Source organism: Centruroides vittatus, unplaced genomic scaffold (genome assembly GCF_030686945.1).
Source record: "Centruroides vittatus isolate TY-2023 unplaced genomic scaffold, ASM3068694v2 scaffold_752, whole genome shotgun sequence".
Classification (NCBI taxonomy): Eukaryota; Metazoa; Arthropoda; class Arachnida; order Scorpiones; family Buthidae; genus Centruroides; species Centruroides vittatus.
In genome coordinates, this window is record NW_027122716.1 from 3,292,640 (window position 1) to 3,315,261 (window position 22,622).

General features: G+C 28.9%; 1 protein-coding gene and 1 long non-coding RNA gene across 2 annotated transcripts in view; one reads left to right on the forward strand and one right to left on the reverse strand.

Annotated features, from left to right (window-relative positions):
* Positions 1–22,622, forward strand: part of Aps (diphosphoinositol polyphosphate phosphohydrolase 1 Aps) — a 77,326-nt gene that overhangs the window by 5,447 nt on the left and 49,257 nt on the right. The window lies entirely within an intron of this gene.
* On the reverse strand, positions 1,945–13,381 carry LOC136989717 (uncharacterized). The gene is made up of 2 exons (XR_010882948.1): positions 13,195–13,381; positions 1,945–2,108 (listed from the first exon to the last, which is right to left on the reverse strand). It is a non-coding gene; the product is annotated as an uncharacterized lncRNA (long non-coding RNA).

Consider the following 22,622-nt stretch of genomic DNA (forward strand, 5'->3'; position numbering starts at 1 on the left):
CAGTAATAGGAACAAATCACTAATCTGAACAACCCCAGTCCCCAATTGATTCCGATTTTCGGTTCTCTACTGTATTTTTGTTTATTTGAACTCTATAAGTTTCACTTGATCGGCTTCTACAAAAATCGTGGAAAGTTTTCCTGTGTTTTCGACTAAAGAGTACATCGCAAGTAAACTCCACGAACGTTTTTCGTGGAGTTATACAGTCGAGTGTAATTTTAAATAGAGAGAAATCATTTTATTTAAATTAGAAAATGTGCGTCAAATTCACTTTCGCTGTATGGCAAACAGCCGCCATGAGGGTCCGTGTTCGATGCCGTAATTTATGATAGTTTTCCATTCTTCATCCATGCCTAGTATGGAGTTATGCCAGTAGCAACACCAATGTGTTGACTGTCACATGGTAGGAACTTGTTCGGTGAATGGCTTCCCGAACGAGTTTTTATATTGCGATTCCCGTAATGTGTTCATGTTATCATGTTATGCGTTGTGTGTTCATGTGTCACTCGCATTACTCGAGACTAGGTCGATCCCATTGAGAATCTGATCCATTCGCAAAATGTGATCCGTAAGGTTACAATATGTTCGTGTTTTAATCGATTAATCATTGTATCACATTAATTGTTGTAATTAAAATTCAAAAACAGAAAATAAGTATATACACAATATACACAAATTTATTTTTTCATATAAATTATTACTGTGAGGTGATTTTAAGATATTTGAATCCGAATATTACTACAAACAAGGAATTTGGATATACAGTCAAACCTGTTTTTATGCGCTCCTTTTATGTGCGATTTTTATTTGTGCGATTTTTTTAATGCGAATTTTTAATTTGTGCGGTATAGTTGGCGACTAGACTCGTGCGATTCGTCATGTCTTACGTTGACTTATTATAGCTAAATAAACTTATTAGAGCATAAATGCACTTATTATAGTAATATTATTGCATGAATATGCGAAAAATGAAATAATTTACTTTTTAAGTCGACAAAACACCACCTGGACAAAAATATGTAAAACAGACGATAGACCAGACGATGCAGTCAAGTGCTGACATCTGTTGTCAATAAATTCTATTTCGTACGGTTTTGAGTTATTTTCTATGTGAGACTTTTTTTATGCGGTCCCTGTTGACCGCATAAAAAAATTATTTTTTAATTGTGTTGCGAAAACTATTATTTACAGCCATTCGTGAAGTTTCGTGAGATTTTTTTTAATGCGTTTTTTTTAATGCGGTCCCTATCCCCCGCATAAAAACAGGTTTGACTGTATTGTGTATAATTATTTGTACTTTATTTTCGTACTTATTGAAATAGTGAGGACTGAAAGTAGTAGAATTGTCTTGATTTATAAGTAAGTTTTAATGCAACTTTATTAAACAAATGAAATTCAAACTATCGTTTCCAAAATGAAATTGATTTTTGGCAGATAATTCTTTAGATTGCGATCTCTTCAAATGTTAGGTATAGAGAAAATGTACCAAAGTCGGACCGCCAATTCGTTCTACCACTATAACTAATAATAATAAAAGCTAAAATGTTTTAACGCCAGAACATTCTTTGATTAATTGTTCAAGAACTCCTTCGTTAGAAATGATTTATAAAATATTTTGTAAAGAGAATTTTTGAATTTAGCAAACAGTGTCAAAAATAACGTTGGAACAAGCGCTCCGAATTCGGACCTCCAAATATAAATGGAATTTGAGGATAAAAGGACAAATTATAGCGTAACATGATTTATTTAATACATAACATGTTTATGCATTGAGGAATGAAAACGTTTATATGCAAAAATCTCAAGTATAATCATCTGACTCTGCTCCCGAGCATTCTATACGGATCCAATCATTCTATACGGATCCAATCATTGCATGTACACATCTGGGTTAGATGTGTACATGCAGTAATCGGATGACTACTTCTCGCCACAAAATATGCGGAAACCATCATTTTCAGTGTGATGTCCCCAAAAATACTTTAATGGGGATAAGAAATATATTTTCCTGCTTTTTTATTCCATCTTCTCTCTCCTAGATTCTTTGGCTGTAGCGATAGATTTTGAGGCCTGCTACTTTCTTCTTCCATCGTGTCATTGTTTTCAAGCTAAATACAGGAACGTCTAATTAGTCGAACTCAAAATAATAATAAAAAAGTGAGAATTATAGCGTAGAACGCGTGATGGTCCAACTTAGGATAAGGGAATATTTTGGAATAACGTGACATCGTTAATTATTGTATATCAAAAACAGTTGACAAAGCAGCAAAATCTGTTAAGACTTCGTTTCTTATTACTAATATGAATAAAATTATCTGCTTAGAAGTGAAATAAAGATGTCAGTCACGTTTCAACAATTTCATGGAAAGCAAGAATTGAAATTCACGCACTTTTCATAGATGAGAAGTCAGAACTGAGTAATAACGATTCCACAGGTTGACGACGAGATTTTGAAGTATTTATTCCACGCTAGTCTGCAATTAGGAGGAATCTGACTTTGGTGCTTATACTTTGCATATGTATAATCTATATTTTATTCTTATAATTCTGTCATTTTAAGTAGTATTTTCTGTTAAATGATTTCTTTCGATGCCAAATAATACGTCATACGTAATTTAAAAATTGATTTTATAAAACAGAAAATATTCATGTGTTAAATGTTAATATAGATCATCCTTTTATAGTGTTTTTAAATTCTATTTGCGAAAGAAATGCAAAAGAAAAAGAATAATTTCGAATTAGTTTAATCCACAAATTAAATACATGTACTGAATTCAAATTTTTTTTTTCTGGGGCAAGTTTGAAGTTATAAATATAAACTAATAAGTTTTACGATAGTTTTCACTAATCTCAAGGCATTACTATCACCATGTAAGAAAGTAAAAGCAAAAAAACAGCAACATAAATAATTCAGTAGTTAAAAAAGTTGTTTCGCTAATACATTGATGTTATGTAAAACAGATGAATTCAGTTTCTTATAGACCTTTATGTAGATATGTTTTACATAATGTTAAGATAATCATGTTAATGAGATTGAATGGATAAGCAAAATAGTGAAATGACTGTTTACTTTTGCCAATCTTGGAAGATTAATTGATTGAAGATCTTATATCAATTAGACGTTTTCGTCACTGATTTAGAGTAAGACTAATTGCTTTTTACCAAATTGTATACTTTAAATTATCGTCTATGCCATATTTTTGACTTGCTGTATTTAATGATTTAATTAATATAAAAAATTAGTCTCCTTCGTATAGGATCATCCATAACTTTTCAACTACCACTCCATTCCCCTAACTTTCCTTAACGCATATCCTCGATCCAATCTCTTTTAATTGTACTAGGGAATAATACACATTTATGGGTACTGAACATTATTTTATTAATTACAAGTATAACATTATTTTATTAATTACAAGTATAACATTATTTTATTAATTACAAGTATAATGCACAAAACAGTGATATTAACAGCACAATTAGCTATGCGACACTTCCGAAACAAAAATGAATCATTCTGTTACATAAGGGTTCAGATCTTAGCATTACATGATGTTTTTGTAAATATCTCCACCCCCTTATCGTATCGTAACGATTATCTGCATACCCGCCCACCCATATCTACGTTACGTAATTTATGGACAGCTCCCTATTACAAAATGTACGATAAAAAAAAAATCAAAATATATTCAAAATTAAATCTTGGATTATAAATTTTGCATATATTTTTTTAAAATTCTACATCTTATAATACGAAGGGGACTGTTTTTACTCCGTAAAAATAACAAATTACAACGACAATATATCTTATTACTGAAGTATTAAAACATACAAAAAATAATCATAAAACTTTCTTTCGTTAACGTGAAAGTGGAGTACTAGAGTATGAATTTTGTATGTTTAGAATTGTATTCTTCTTTTAGGAGCGTATCCGTTGTAATCATGACCATTTCTAATATTAAAATTAAAGGGGGTAAACGAGAAACTACCAGTTTTCAATGTGAATCGAATCAACAAACTAATATCTTATTTGTTTATCCAATTTAAAATTTATGTTGAAGCGAGAACTGATTCTCTCTCGTCTTTTTTTTCTTTTGAATGTTTCTAAATGATAAGCAGTTAATAAATAAATCAATGACAATAAATAAGTTAATAAGTAAGAAAGTGACAAGCAAATTTCACATGAAACGGACCGTAGCATTGACATTGGTTTGCTTGCTTAGCAGCTGGCATGGAAGCATCCTTTAATTTTACATAAAGTTTTATATTGGAAATAGTCGTTATTACAACAGATACATATAATTGATATTTATTAATGTATTAAATTAATTTAAACAAATAAAAATACAAAATAATTCAAGCATATAGATTATTATAAAAATAATCTAAAAATGTAAGTAGAGAAAGATCTTGATATTTCATGTATTGATGCCGTGCCTTTTGACAATAATCCGACATAAGATATATAATAATAATCCTTTTTGCAAGTCCATTTGCACTGAAATTGTCTTCGATTCTATTAAGTTACAATTCTGCTTATACCAAAATACACGTACTGAAGCGAAAACAAAAGACTTGCAACTTTTTTGTGTTTTTTGAAATTTGTTTTCGAAGTGGTAACTAAAGTGTTTAGTTACGGTTTTTTAAATTATATAATCCTTTTGAGATTATATTTTTAAGAATAAAAAGCATCGATAATTTAATGCGGATTTCTTATATGCATTTACAAGAAAAATGTAGAATCTTAACCGAGAATCCTCCTGAAGATCTGCCTATTCACTAAGATAAAAAACGACATTCTACGATTAATCGATACAAACGACAAAATAACATTAGTTAGAGTACAGCAATATAAAAATTGTCTGGTTATCAGAAACGATTAAAATTAAGGATAATTTTATTATATGCTTATCCCTATAAAATATATTTATATTTAAATAATTCAGTTTTTTTTTTTGGTTCTTTTTAGAACAAATGTCTACTAATCAACGCTTGTCTTGTAATCTATTTCATAAACTGTCGTACATTGGCCATAAACGCATTTCGGGAATTTATGGATAATCTTTATTCAAAATTAGCTGAAATACGTAGATTACAAGACAAACGTTGATCAGTAGTCATTTTTTTTTCTAATCATGAAATCAAAGTATAATACGAAAGGCATAAAAATGAATTATAACAAATGCATAGTATATATAAATATATATATATATATATATTAAAATTTCTTAAATACACTTAAAATTATTATGTGAAAGCTCAAGCATACAATTTTTCGTGTAGTTAACTCGAATAACTCGTTTATTTTGCAGCAATGACTTATCGATGTAAACTAGAAGCCTGTAACATAGTCCCTAATTAAAACAAACAGTAATTTAAAAAAATATATTTTTGGAATATATTGATAATCGATAAAATATGAGATTTATGTGCCAGATTTGCATTTAGTTGCTTCCATATTTTTATTTAATTTGGTTTTCATATAATATATGTAATTAATTTCTGAATAACTTACTTTCATGTAAATATAAATCCTAAATATATAACAAAAAAGATTAATCTGTCATGAAGCCCACATATTTTCCTTCAGATTAACTGTTTGATGTGGTGATTGTTTGGTTTAATTGTTTTTGTTTTAACATAAGCTGATCAATCTCTACCGTCCTGTACGTAAACCAACTCAATTCTTATTTATTTGCATAAGTATAATTCATCTATTGAATTTTAGGAATGCAAACATTAATTTTCTGTCGTGAAATTTGTAAAATTATTGGTTATGATTTTAACTATAATCGAATAATTTCATTATTGACATTTTCTGAATTCAAATGCATTGAATTTTATTTTTCAAGCAAGGTTAATACACTTTATTTTAATATAACAATTCAACTATGATGTTAATTTTGAAGTTACTATATATTTCCTGCAGCAGAAAATCTGATGCTTCAGCAGTTATTTAGGAGAAAAATTTTATTTTATGTGAAATTCTAATGAGGAATTACTCATTTGATTAATGTTCCAGTTAGGATTATATTTGTATTCGAACATTTATTATCGTGGAACATACCAGATGAATACATGAATTATTTTGCCGCACGCTGTTTGCCATCAACTTTATAGATACACATTATCACAAAGGCAACAAATGAAAATAACTTATAATCATGTATATACAGCATCCCATTCTTAACGTCTCGTTTCGAGTTTGTGAGTAGCAACTCAAACATGTCAAGTGTCACATGGTACAAACTCGTTCAGTGAGACCATTCGCTGAACTTCTACGTACCACATTATTTTCAGAACGTTCGTGTTGCTACTGTGTAACTCGAGAATAAGCACTCTGGTTGATTTAGGAATCACCGTGGGGTTTTCGACTAAGTGCCAATAATTAAAATCTCCTAGACTTACCCTCCTCTTGGCTTTCACTTTATTAAATGCAGAATGGTTTTTGAGATAAGTTTTAGAAGAACTGCATATTCGATGACAGGAAATGTCTGAATTTTTTAAGATCTAACTAAATTAAATCTACCAGTAAATGGTAAGAATAAAATAAATTTGCCGTTAACAAGTTATTTGCATACGCATCATTTTATTATTTTGTTAGTATGTAAATTGATAATGGGATTTAAAAACAAATGATGGTTACTTTAATTCCTTTTCTATTTATTATCTTAACAATGTTTAATTGATCATTGAACTTATTTAGTCTGTTCGGTTAGATACGGGTTCGACTGTTTATTGACATCTACTTTTATATTGTTTACTATAACAACTTGATCGCAAACTTTTGAATTTACCAAGATACTTTGATCAAGGACGTCAATCGCAAAGAATGAAATTACACACTAAATCTTTTTCGGTATCAGAATAATAGGGTTCAAAAGATAAAATTTGTCAAAACTTATTGTTTTTTTTTATTAAAATAAGAACGTGCTACATGAAGTTTTATTCTTACCTGCTTATTTTAATTAATAAAGGTGTTTATCTTATAATAATGATGACCTTAAACTAAGAACAAACAAGGTCGTAATTATTATAGTAATCGTTGGTTAAACGTATCAGTCAGTAACATTGAATTGTTTCCAAATAAATTTCATTCGTTAAGTAGACTGTACTAAAACTATAATTTAAATAAATAAATAAATATATATATATAATCTTGATTAAATTATAAATACAGGCATAACGAATCATTTATTAATAAATAACCTGTTACTAGATGGAATTTACGGCCTTCCAGATAGATATTCATATACAAATCATTATTTAAAATTTTAACTAACTATATATATATATATATATATTTAATAAAATACCCCACTAAGATACCATATTGTAAGTGATAATGATAGCTAATTTTAATATAATGAATGAAATATTATTCACAACAAACAAATAAACGTAATTCAATCTGAAATAATAGATACGTGTCTGAAGATTTCATTCAATAATTTTATAAATAATACGAAAATGTTGATCTGAGAGATTGCATTATTTCAAATATGTAACTAAATGAGTTGTGTAAAACGTAAAAGAATGGCACTTTGTCTTTTATAGGATATTTTGCATTCTGTTTTAACATTAATTGACGACTAAGAAGATCCTAATATTCGTTATTTCGGAAATAGAGGGGGGAAAGTTGCTTTTTATCTCAATAAAAATGTCATCGTCATCCATATCCATTGCATACAATGCCAATATTGTTTATACATAATATACTAATTAAACGGACGGACTAACTAAACCATACAGTATTTCTATTCCATTATATATACTGTATGTGCATGTATGTACGCCTATAGAAAAACATTTGTATGTATTTAAATCAATTACATTTATTGTGTTATATGTTGATTTTAAATACGTGCAAATGTGTTTAGAAAGAGTTTGCATTATATTTTGATACGATTACCATATATAAAATTTATATTTAATATGATGTAGGTCTGTACACGAATAAAAAGAAATGGGAATGAGATTAACAAGGGCTGTTTCTGAAGATCTGTTTTAATATTTTAAGTAAATATGAGAGATTGTTGACTGTCTTACTATCCAAGGTTAATGCATTAACATATACAGTAATTTAATCTTTCTGCCATTATCAGGAAATAGATTATTCTAAAATCTACTGCTATAAAATGCTATTGTGAAAGAAGTATCCAAGAAAAAGGAATAGAATATATTGTAACGTTACATTTACTATATTAAACTTTCTCAATAAATAAATAAATAAAAATAAATTTAAACGTAGTAAACTAATTCTTCTGTTAATTAGCAATTGTGTTAATAGTACTTATTATACAGTAAAACCTGTTCAACACGGAACCTGAATAAAAAAGAAACCTGTCTAAACGGAAAAAGTTCTTCAGAACGGAACGATTGTCTACGTTAAAAATAAGAACCTGTCCAAAACGGAAACCTGCCAAACCGGAAAAAAACATTAGATACTGTGCGATTGCGGTTTACGCAGGTTTTACTGTAATAAACTTACTAAAGTGTCCCGTATTTATTTAATGCATAGAAATATAACGCAATAATACGATATTAAGAAATTTCTTCGTATTATTGAAATTTAATAGACGATCTAATACATAAAATTTACAAGTAAAAACATTAATATGGAATTTTTATTAGAACAAATAATGAAAACATTTCGTCTAGTTCATTATCATGATAAACTTTTATTTTCATAATAAAATCTTTTAAGTGTGATGTAATCAATAAAATAAATGAAACGATATTTAGCATAGAATGAATTATTGAAAATGCAATAAATTTTAATTGAAACATCAAATAAAATCATTACTAATTTTTTTTTATTTTCATTCCTAGAATGAAGTAAAAAATTAAAAAAGAAAAAAAATATATAGATTTATAAATTTTTTTTTTGTAGTAAGTGAAGCTTTAAATAGAATGTCGTTTTATAAATAATTCATGATTTATTCAGAAAATTCTAAAATGTTTAACAGGTTTTCTTAAACACAAATGTATTAATAAATATTTAAATATTCGTTTTATAATTAATTATTTATACATAAAACACTAGAATACTTTAGTCTGTTTACAACGCTTCCCATTTTTATTACTTTACAATTATTTCCTGCAGTATAAATCTTCCTGAAATATGAACCCTTTCAATAGCGAATGATTTAACTCGGTCCTTTTAGAGTTCACTGTATATACTTCAGGCAAATTTTGAGGCCTCAATTATCCTACTAAATTTCTAATATATTATTTGCTTGATTAGCGAAGAATGACCTTTTCATTGCTTTTTTTTATGTTAATGGTGTTTTAGAATTGAAATTTAAAAAGTATTACTTATTTAAAAATTTTAAATAAGTAATAACATGGCAGATTTGTTCATTTTTAGAAGTAAATTTTGTTTTTGAATTTTGGGAGAATTTGCCGAATTGGCTACCACTTCATAACAAATTTTCTATAATATTTACAAACCGAAAATCGAGTATTTCCACTTGTTTTACCTGTTAAATATCGGATCATTAGATAATAATTCAGCATTATTCAACTACACTTGCGTTAAATTATACTTAAACACTTGTAAATGTATCTTATCATCTAAAATAATTTTATCAAATTGTATTTTAAAATAAGAAAATAACAAGGTATAATTAAAAACGTGATTTTAATTATGTGTTTTCCTTCTTTGTAAGCTTTGTCTATATTTTTTCCCCTTTTCTTTATTGAACTATTAAAAAGTTTCATTCATTTGGAAGAGAGTTGAACCATTTCCTTTAGCCTATGAACTTTGAATTGGTAGACATGTCAACACAACCATTGGGATAAGTAGTTCCTTAATCACTATAAGGCAGATTCTTAAGTTAGCCTATTTCGGTGTTCGCCCTGGGAAATTAAGGAGTTTCGATGGGCAGAAGGAAGATGATTCTGTTGAAAGACTAGGCATCACGTTCACTGAGGAATACGTTTTGTAACCATACTGAGAGGAAGATAAGTTATCTCGAAGCGCTTTTATGGTGACGTTTAACGTTTTGAAATTTAAATTTTTTATTCAATGACTGTCAATCTGATGAAAACAGGTAAAAAAAAATTTCGGTGTATGTTAAATTGTATCGCTAATTAGTTGACAAGATCTGTCGTAAGAGGTTGTGCGCGCGAGATTCATGAATGGAGGAGTAGATTTAGAGGAATAAGAAAACCGTACGAGGAGATTGAAATTAAAATTTATATACAGTAATTATAAATTACACGATCTTCATAGATTCAGAGAACATGCTACATCAGCAAAATGTATTATTCTTACCGTATGTTTTATATGTTGGTTAAAATTTCTAAAATACTTCATTATAGACTTGTAATTTAACTTTTTTAAAAGTTAAAAATCGATCAAATTTACTTTTGTTTCGACTACCTTTTTACTTAATATTGAACTAAAGTCAACATTTACTTATCGATGAATGGTATGATATTCGTTTATTGTTTTGTAGTAAAAGAAAGAAAAAACTTTTTATTTATAGTTTTAAAATTTGAATTTTATTTCGTATATTTATAATAAAAGTTTTTGAAGCATTTAAAATAAATTTTCTCATTATTTAACGAAATATTTATTTATTAAAGACAAAACTTAAATAAATCTAACTGGCGATAGATTGGACTGCATCGCTTCACTTGGCAAACTGCCACAGAATCATGGATCTTATATATCAGTTTTCAATTTCTATCCAAATAATCAAGGGAAAATAATTTTAATTTTTATATAAAATCTTACAAAGTTTAAAATAGAATGTCTGTGTGTTGTTTTTTTTTTAAATTTTATCGACACGTATGTCTTAAACCAATTTTACAAGTACGCGACGATCTATGTGAAGTGGAGTGTTACTAAAACTAGATTGATGACGGCTTAGCTTATATCTTTAGTTCCAGAACCGATATGTATCAGCGTATATCGAAGGTTAAGAGCGTTAATATTAGTTTTATAATCTTATCTAAACAATTTTTTTAAAGTTCAAATATTAATAGTTACTTTATAATTCGTAAATTAAAATTTTAGCCTCCATGTATTCTATACATTGATTTCAATGTAAACAATTCTTTTCGTGTTTGTTAAATATAGCCAATATAATCTAAGCTATATAAAACGTAAGCTTGGGATAATATAAATGTGAAAAATTCTTTATATATTTAAAAAATAATTTTTTTTCTAATGAAAATTTCAAATTGATTTTAGTAGAAGAAATTAGTCACTTAGAAACAGCATTGATCTAAGCCAGGGATTTCCAACGGGGTCGATGAATAAACTACGTACAGTACACATTGTACTGTACATGTGTATATAATATTTTAATGTTTTTAATTATTTAGTAAGTACGATCATCTAAAAACTCTTCATTATCATTTGCAAAACTTTCCAAATATAAAAAAATTATTAAAATAGTGTGGAGGGGGGTTGATGGAAAAGTTTCTCGAAAGAAATCCATACACGAAAAAGACCCGAAATCCTTGATCTAAACTGTTTTTTATATTAATATAAAAGTAAGAAAATTTGTTATACATATTTGAAATTCTATAATTTATAAATATAAACTATGGATATAAATCCTAAATTTAAATCTTGAGTTCTGTAAATTATGGTTTATACACATAATTTACCATTTCGTAGTTAAATCTAGAATTCCTATAGTGCTGAGTATAAATCCTGAACTGATTTTTAAATATATATTTTTGCCTCATTTATATTTCTCTCTCTCTCTCTCTCTCTCTCTCTCTTCATATTCATTTAGTTACAAAAGCAAACTATTCACAGAAGATGAAGTTTTATCTATTAAAGGAACGACTTCCTTTAACTCAATTTACGTGATTATGCAAATTTGTATGATTGTAATAATCTTACTACAAGGAACGACGAAAGAACCGGTGAAATAAACCCGCAATCAGAATTTTTTTTTTATTAAAAGCAAATTTTCCATTTTAATTCAGTAGAAGCATTATCGAAATACTTAAAACAAAAAAAAAGTTTTAAAATTCCAAGAAGAAACTATAATTGCAGTAAACTTAACGACATCACACGAAAACAAAATAATATATTCCACTTAATTATATTATTTTATTTTTTCCTAAACAAAACTGAAGTAACATAAATCCATTTGCATAACAGGGGGAAAAAAATTATATATATTTTAAATAAAATGGCAAATATTATATTTTACTTAAACATTTTTATTATTTAATAGAAATAATATTAAAACGAAGAAAAATAGTCCATCAATTTTTATAAATGTTGACAGGAAACTGATTTATCGGCGAATGATTCTTCTAATATAGATTCCGTAATGGTTACTAAGTGTTCATTTATCTGATAGAAACATGGCCTGAAGGAGCTTTTAAATCACCAAGACCCATTACTACAATTGATGATAAACGAGCCGAAAAGAATGATTTTTATATTATATATATATATATATAGACACGTTCTTCAATAATAAATTAAAGGAACGAGCGAATTACACACAGAATTTACGCGCATTTTTAATGTAGTCGTTTTAATTCGATCGTTGTACCTTCTTTTTTTAAATTAATTTCGGTGTTGCTCTAAGTTCTCGGATTAAAGGTAACTTTATTTATAGAATATTTTAATCATTATCGACGCTAGACTGTCGAAGGAGGGGGTGGAGATAAGTCGTGTGACGAAAACATCTTCGATATTAAGTTAGTAACGATACGGAACGGAGGCGATGTAGTATTTTCCTATCTGTTAATTCTCTACCGGGATGCCGTTGCCACGGTAACCCGACAAATCTCGCTCTCCCCTCTGTCTGAGTATGTGGAGCAGACCGGGTCGGCGGCCTCCGAGCCGTGTCCTTCGGACGTCCGACGTCGAGCGGCGCGTAATCAATGTCATTCTTCCGGTAGCCTATCGGTACGAGGCAGTGGTGACGTCGGAGGATGGCGTATTCGAAACCGTATCCTACGAAGCGTCTCGTTAAAATTAAACGTATCGACGTCTAGACGTTTATGAGGATTCACTTAAAAGAACGGGGAAAAACTATACGAAGTCGTTGAACTTGGTTGAACTTTTACTTTAGTCAATCGAAGGAGGCCAAGTTTAGGTTTCATTTTTGTTTTTTCTGTTGTTTTCTAGCGGCGCGCGGTATTTCTGTTCCCATCCTCCCCCCTTCTTCCGTCGCTCCCATTCGCTGCCGCCTACAATGTTTTACTTACCGATCGAATGCGGTACCACGATACGTCTCTCCGTTGCCTGTTTTCGTTCTAACAGATTTTTCTTCTCCATGCAGAACGGTATTTATCATGCGATTCTCGTCGCGGTACTCACTTTTCTGTCATCACGCGACAGTTCGAAATGTCTCTGGTGTTACGTCACAAAAAATTCTTCCTCCTTTTTTTTTTTTCTTTCCCGCACCTACCGAACTATGGAAAACTCTTACGACTATAAATAAAGTTCACGAAAATAATTTTAATGGTCGTAAAGTCCCAGAGTAATTGTTTTATCTTTCTTTTCTATTTATTATTATTATTGTCTGTGTATTCGAATTTAGAATGGTCCTGTAGAAAACTAGCTTCCGGTTATGTCGCATCTGTATGCATTCGCATCGATAGTCTTGATAAGTGCTATCGTGACTTTCGACGATCACGGAAATCGTATTATCACTTGACTTTTAATCGTGTTTTGGCATTTATACAATTGGACGTCCTTATGCGTTTCAAATAGTTTTGGATTAATTCATCCCGCACCATTTTCGGAATGAATTCTTTCTATTGTTTCGTGATGTTTGTCTTCTCGGTTCTAGGTTTCTTTTTGATATGTTTACTAACACATCTAGAGTCTGGATAAGTAGTATTAAGTATGTATTATTAAAGAAATTGCTGCATTGATCCGTTTTCGTTTTGAACAAAAAGAAATTATATAAAAATTTTGCGATTTCTTCCCATTATGCAGGTGAGATCATTAATGGTAATATGCACATAAATTTTTAAGGGAGTGGCACCTTATTTCTAAAATCGTACAGTATTCTCTCGCTAATCCGAACTAATTATTGTACAGGTATAAAGAAAGTCAAAGGATTACAGTATAAAATTTTTCTAAAAATACAGTACGTATTTGCTACATGAACATATTAATAGACTTTACGAAGAATTTATAAAATTATTTTATCGTTTTTACAGGAAAAACGAGAGGAATTAGTTCGGATTATCGCGAGTCCACTGTAATTTTTAAATTAAATTTTTACACTAAGCGGTTTCGATATCGAATTCTACTTGAGCCGTCAATCTTTTGTAAGTCCTAATTTGCCATTTTGTAAATTTTATTATAGTCATTATCGTAATTACTAAAGATGTCGATAAAAAAGAATTGTCATTTACTTAATTTATTACACGATAATAAGTAGTCTAATTTTTTTTTCTTGGAAGGATATAGATCAGAAGTTTTTTGCAGCATATAGTTGTCATGATTTAAAAAAAAAAAAAATGTCGAAAAATCTATTAGGAGTTGGATATAGGAGTTGAGGAAAGTGGATAAATTTATTACGTCCATTTTGTGTGTCTTGTCACGAAAGTAATCAACAAAACGAATGAAGTAAATTGACCAGAAGGAAAATGTATGTTATGGGACTATTTAAACTTTTTGAATCTCTTTTTTTTCCTTTTAGAAACCTTTTCTTAACCTTCGTGATCCATTCACTTTTCCAATGCTCCTTCACTTCTCTATCAAGTCACGAACTATACTTACCGTTAGTTTATTTTAGTAATAAATTTTTATTATATTCTCAAAAAAATATAATTATTACAGATTATTGTATTTTAAGAAATTGAATTTATACTGGAAAAAAAAATTGTTGATTTCGGTTATATTTATAGAAAAGGATGCGGTTAAAAATACAGAGTTTGAATTCTTGTGCGTGTTACTGTAAAGAAATTCCAGATAAATCATTAATGCTATATATTAATGATTTATATACATAAAAGATTCATAAATCAAAATGATATCAGTTTTTATTTTGTATCCTGAAATGCCTTTTTATAGTACTATATAAGAGACGTTTTTACGAATTGATGATAGTAGCCATAAATTAAATTTGCATAGAGAATTTAAATAATTAAAAGTAAAAGCTATGGCAAAATAAAAAAATTGAAGAATTTTTAAGTGAAATTTTCTAAAATTAGATGAAAAACTTGCACATTAGTCGATTAGTAAATATATGAAAACAGTGGGGTCATTTACAGTTTGCCCGGATTGAATGAGAGACATTTGATTATATTGTATAATGAAAGCAATAGGAAGGAAATATGATAACATATCAATGTGTTTTTCGTAGAATCGAGTTTTGCAAAAAAGAAAAAAAATGGCGGCTGATTCAAATTTCGAGTTATAAAGATCCATGCAAACCTGTTTTGTTTCATGTTATTGTTTTAAATAAAGATAATTGATTACTCTACATATCTTCCATATGCAAAGAAACGTTTCAAATTAAATGGAAATATAATTTATTCATGTTAGCACATCCATTATTCAGTATAAAAGTTAAAAATGCATATTCATTCTGCACTTTAATTTCTTATTCACATGTTGCAAATATTATGAAATGTTTTTTCAATGTTGATAAAATGAAATTTTAAATACAAAATTGTTGCCATGTTAGCTTTTTATTTCATACTTAATTAAGTACACGTTCAATCCATTTTAATCAACACACACACACATTATATATATATATATATACATATACACACACACACACACACACAGATACACACAAAAGAAATATCTGAATTCTTTAATTTCAAATATCAATGATATAGATAATAAAAAATCTTGAATTCGTTTTTATATAAATACAGATTTTTCAAATTTCTTGTAATATCCCGTATAAATACATGAAAAGTAGAGTAAAACTAATTTTTACAACTGCATAAATCTTTGTTCTGGATTCTGATAACAAATATATATCTCTTCCTCAAATAAAAACTTACATATTACAATATATAACTATTTTCTTTTGTTTTGAAATCAATACTTCTGTCAATATCCATTTTTATTTTTCCATCTACTACATCTTCAATTGAACACTTTTCTTTCGAAAACTAAGAATATATTACTTATGCTCAACTGAATGTTTAAGAAACATCTTGATAAAATTTCCTTTTTTTTCCCCCCCCTAATTAAAATTTCAAGAGCTTTTTTTTATTAATACTTATTATGGTTTCCTTAGATAAATTATATTAAAATTTTTTCTATTGATAGTTTGATGCTGAAACTAAAAAAAATGAATTTTTAAATAAGATAACAGTTAAAATTCTCCTAGATAATTTTCTGTAACGTTGAGAAGCCACTTAATATCTTTAAAATAAAGGTATGAATATAATGCTATTTATACAAAATTATTTTGGTTTAAATCTTAAATTAAAATTGAATATTATCTACAGTTGAAGCATGCATAGTATGCACAAGTGCATTTTGTGAATATTATTTCTATTTTGATTCCTCCCGCAGAACACAACTGCTAATTGTTTAATGAGACTAAAATATCTTCATCTGTCATTTACTTTATATAAGTAAGGTACAGCTAAAATAAGTAGGATCTGTTAAATGTAGAAAAATAAATGCATTTTATTAAAAATTTCTGATACTCGTTCGCCTAATGTAAAGTTCAATAGATAATGTAACTCTTATTTTAAAAAAACGTCTCATGGCGTGAATTATACGTAAAGTTTTTAAGACATTTCTTGCATAAAATATTCTTTCAGTAATAGTAAATGACGATTGATGATGATTATTCAACACATTTTTACATGAATATTGTAGTTCTGGGAATTGATAAGTACATTAATTTATGTATCTTAATACACAGTATTTGATAAATTTAAGTGGTTTAAGTTCTATAAACAATATTAACAAACTGAGCTAGTTTGGTTTATATCTAAGACTGTCGACACTAAATTTCAACAGTTTACAGCTCGTAATTTTTGCCGTAAACAGCGTGTTCTTACTTGCCTGTTTGGTAAGAAACCAAACAGGCAAGTAAGAACGTGTAACGCGTGAAAAAAATTAAGTACAGTATATATATTTTCATATCTACTTTCTTCTTCTCTCCCACATATACAAATGTATTTATGTATATATTGGGAGAGAAAGGAGGCTTATATATGCACACTTAGCTTAATTGTCATGACACTTTGTCACGAAAAAAGAAATAATAAAAACGGTGTCACTGGAATCGATAAATAGTCACGAAATTTTTGTTATAAAAAAAACTATATATTGGGAATAAGGAGACGAAGTGAGAAGGAGCAAACTCTTCTTGTAACAATAAACTGCATTAAAAATTTACTTAATATTAATGAAACAATTTTTTAAAAATTAGATCATAAATATAAATTTTTTATTTATTTAAGGAATAATACTAGGAAAAGTATTTCAGAGATACTTTATTCCATACTTTAAAGCTAAAGATTATACTAGTGATGCGAGGGAGTCTAGAGGTAAACTTATATCTGGCTAAATGATAGTTACCAATAACAATTATTGTGAAACAATAAGGGATGGTTTTTTTATGTATTAATTAATATAAACACTGATAATGTGGCCGAGATTACGTGATGATCTCAACCACACTATTATAGTGTTTAGCCAGATACAAAATATATTAATTATATATGCTAGAAAATTTTATTACTTAGATCAGACTTAGATCTCTCTCCAGCCGAGGGATTCTATATTATTATTATTTATTGATCTGTACAAAATAATAACAATAAAAAAAAACTATTTAAAATATTAACTACACAGTTGTAGTTTATATGGTGTATAAATATTTTCAGTTTATAATGTTTATATAATTCGGTGTTAACTTTAAAATTAATCTATTCACATTCTAGGAAATTATTTCTGTTATGAATTCTAAATAATAAAATATTTGTAAAAATGTATTTCTTCTTTGTTATTCTAACAATAGAATATTTTATTCTATTGTTAGAATAGAAGAAATTAGTATCTGTAGCCATGTTGTTCCATTCATAACGAAATACAGTATTTGTAACATACTAATACAAAACGGAGCGCCTGCAGGATTTTCGGCGGGGCAAAATATGTTTTATATCAACTAATATTGTTTCGGCGGGGCAAAATATGATTTATATCAACTAATCACCCAATTGATTCATTAAAATTATTTTGCTTAAGCAAACCTGCTTCTTATACTATTCTTAAACTAACTTTATGAGCGTAACTAAAAGTCCGAACAAAACATTGTGAGATGTTCTAAAAAATTTGCGCCAAGTAAAAATTTATCATAATTTGGATGACAGTCAAATTTTTTATTATTTTTTTTTTTTTTTGTAAAGGTAAGCTTGACGTTTCGAAACGGTACCCACAAGATTTTTATCTGTATTGTTGTTTCCAACAAATAAATAGCTTCTAAGCGCCGAGCTTATCATTACCAAAGAAAAAGGCCAAAGATTTTCTATAAAGGCAACTTTTTTATAGAAAATCTTGAAATTTTTCATACAATCTAAGAAAACAATTGTCTTTTGAACCAGATATCCAGAATTACTTCAGGCGTTTGGAGGCGGAGAAATCGACCTCCGAAAATTGATAACTGTAACTGGTAATCTAGTAACTGTTTCAGAAAAACAGTTACTAGATTAACAGAAAAAAGAAACTCAGAAAGGTCATTTGTTCTTCTTGGTCCTTCTCTATTGTTGCCCGTGGTATAGAATATATTGCCCTACTCAAATTAGACGATTATAATGTATAAGTTACGAGCAATTTATTGTGACATCGTCACAATGCCGGCTGCAATTTTTAATCATATTTTTAATTTATTTAATTTAAAATATATGCTCTTTAACTCAAATTAGCAGTGTTTTGCTCCTGTACATCATACTTTTCCTTTAGCAATCGAGTCGTGCCAATCATATATTAACTGCTTTCAGGGGAAGTTTTGAATTGAAGTAACGTGACTTCCGGTTTGTATCGGATGTTCGGATACAGTTAATCGGGGCCTTCTGCCCCTTAGGTTTCCATATCTAGTCTCGGATTTCATCTAACTAATCCCGTTCTCGAGACTGAGGAAAGACGGACGAACGGACAACAGTGGGAATTTACAGGTCTACAGTTTTTTCAAATTTCAGCCCAATAATGTAAAATTGCAAAAATCGTAAGTTAAACGGCGTTTTTGTAAATTTTAAGAAGTCTTTTTACGATGATATAAAAACAAGTTTTTTGCATTTAAATATATTTAGAATCTAATTAATATTTTAAATATTTTATTTAATCAAAACAAAACTGAATAAATTAGATATGAAAGTAATAATTTGTCTTCATATAAGAATGGAATTTATAATTATTTACTGTAAATATTGAGAATCTATATATTGTCGACATGACCGTCAGGTAGCTAAAACGAATTTTTAATTTGGATATACTGTACAGGCTAGTAATATAAAGTTTTACGATAATTTTATTACCGGGAAATAAGATTTAACAATACTAAGTGAAAATTTTGTATAGTTGGTTTTCTGTATCCGCGGATTCAACCAATCGCAGATCGGAAACGTTTGGAAAACATTGTAGAAATTTTCAAAACACAAAACTTGTATTTTAAATACGCTGTGTTGTTTTACGTATTTCTCTTTCAGGAAATTAAACGAAAGCAATAGCGAGGTTGAGGCCGAAGTTTTAAACGCTAAAACGTGTACGTCGGACGTTCAGCGCCGCTTTCCTGTAAGCATAGAAGTTTGACAATGGCGTTTGAAAAGTCAGCGGAATCATGCTCGACATTCCAAACGCCATTGTCAAACTTCTAGACTTACAGGAAAGCGGCGCTAAACGTCCGACGTACACGTTTTCGCGTTTAAAACTTCGGCCTCAACCTCGCTAATATGTAAGTGTTGAAAGAAAATGTTATGCTGTTGCTAATATGGCTGCATCTGTACTGAATTGAACATGTACTGACTTCTTTCTTGTCATTATTTCCTAAACAATACAGTATAAGAACTGTTTACATTGTATCTGATAATATATGTAATCTAGAGATGATTTAAAAGTATGTGGAAAGATGTGTGTGGGTTATAAGCAATTTTATATAAGCAACTTGAGCGTTCGCGGATTTTGGTGTAATCGGAGGGGTGCTGGAATGAATCATCTGCGAATGCCGAGGGACGACTTATTTTTACATAAATACCGTATTATTTTAAAACAGATTGAATGTTAGATCGAATTAGCTCAACGTAAGAATAATATATTGATAGTTATCCGATATAAATTGTTTTACATGAAGGGGTTTTACTTCATTATGTAATTAAAGTATTAACATAAAATTATTTGTTTGATTCAAATTTTTGAAAAAGAATGTAATGTAATCTAACTGGTAACAAAATGTTATGAAAGGACTTAAGATGGTTATCATTACCATTATCGCGATTTTATGGCATTCTTCTGTCATTACTTGGCGTGCAATCGGACCCCAGTTGCAATTGTTTACACATTTGTATGAGACATAGCTATTAATGTGCGCCGAGTTTTGCATTAATGGGACAATTTATCTGGATACGAGTGTATGAGGAAGACCAAATTTAGAAAGATCTTTGTTTTCTTCTAACTTCTGCAGCTCGTTATTTCGATTTGTCGCAAATGAATGCATTTCGTTGCATGGTCTTCGTAATTAAATATTATTTTAATTTTCCGTCAGGGGCCGAATACAATGTATTAAATCAATCTGACCACGAAAATTAATGTTATTAGCTGCGACGCTAATACTTTTTTAGAATTAAATTTGCTTTGTCATACTTGACAGAACGAAACAAAACTTAACTACGTATCAAATTTTATTTTTAATAGCATGTATCTTCTTATCTACGCACTTCTGAAAGCTTTTGACTGTAATATTTCGACTATTAAAGCATCGTTTCCCTTCAAATTATATGGAAGTGGGTGATGCTGATATTCTTAATGTCGTATTTCTTGCAGAAATGGTATTGAACAGAAGTGTTTCTTTGTTTTGAAGAAGCCACAGATTTGCTGCTTTATTTTTTTATAATCTCTAAAATACGCATGTAGATCCATAGTTTTTTTTAAAATAAGAATTGTGGCAAGTCTCATTTAATGAACACAACTTTTCTGAATACTTTTTACACTGACAACCCAGATATTTTCCTAATATTTGGACTAGTTAGTTTCGTAATGTCTTCACTTTCATTTTCATTGTCGTTACAGCTGAAGTTGTTTCGAACTACAACTTATGTTTCAGGCTTCTACACAGTTAATATACATAATATATATAAAAATTTACATTTAATTAACATACTTGAAACAATTGTAAGAACAACTTGAGCTAAACTTGAATGACATTGCAAGAGCAACAATTTGAAAAAAAAAGAAGCTAAGTTAGTAGCAGCTACGTAATGAAGATAAAAATATGTGTATAGATATTATGCTAAATTTTAGACATATTACAACGTGACTAAACATTGCTTCATAAAATATAATGTGACTAACATGAGTCAGGAAAACTTAACATGACTAAAATATTTTAGTCAAATTGTATAATAAATCTAGATTTGATAATATTCCGGCATTTTGTAATACATCTAGAAAATTTACAAAATTGCCAAATTATTCAATACGCTTGCGACATATACCGAAATCCATACTTACCGGGTGTCTCATACTGCCGAAAAGGACCGGACTTACTTCCTCGAAAAAATTTTTAGTTCTTCACTGAAAAAAAAAATCGCCTGACCATGATCAAAACAAGTTTGATCATGGTCGGGCCATTCTTGATCATGTTCTTCAAGCAATGTTTTGATCATGGTCTTCAAGCAAAAGCCTATAACTTATGATCAAAACAATTGTTTTGATCATAAGTTATAGGCTTTTGCTTGACACGTTTGGTGCCCCTGTTGGCTCCAGGCTCTGGTTCGGTCGAATCACTTTGAGCTATCGTGGTTCTGCCACAGCTCCGGTGATTTCACGCTGACTGTGTGCCCGATCTTCAGAATAGCTCGAATTTAGTCTTCCTTATTCAACGCCATGCATAATCTGTAAAAAAAAAGATCAACGTAATTTCTATGGTTCCAGACTTACGGGAAACACTGTATCACGATAACTGGAAACAAAGCAATAAAATTTAGTTCCTAATCGTAAATCAAGTAATCGCAATAAAGATAAGTTAATTTTAAAATTTACATTTCATTTGATTGATCTTTTTAAAACTGAGTTTTCCCCTTCCATATTTTCAATATCGAATTTGTCTCCATTCATTTCTCAAGAGATCCAGCAGGTGTTTAACGAAATAAATACTGTATTTAAATTATTTTAGAATATCCTAAATTTTTTTTTTTTTAAATTTAATAACGAATCATTTTATAAAAATTCTAAAGAAAATTAGTTTTCAAATATTATTTGAGCATGTTTTGATTTAGAAATCGTTTTTTTTTTTTTTTTTTTTTTTTTTTTTTTTTTTTTTTTTTTTTTTTTTTAAACTTAATAATTGCAAAATATACAATAGTTATACTGAGTTATGTAGAAATAAAAATTTTCCTTTTAACATAAAACTTATATTATTTCGAACTTGGTGCTTTCCCCTAAAAACAAAATGTTGGCCTAAGATTCCTACTTTATTTCAGATAAT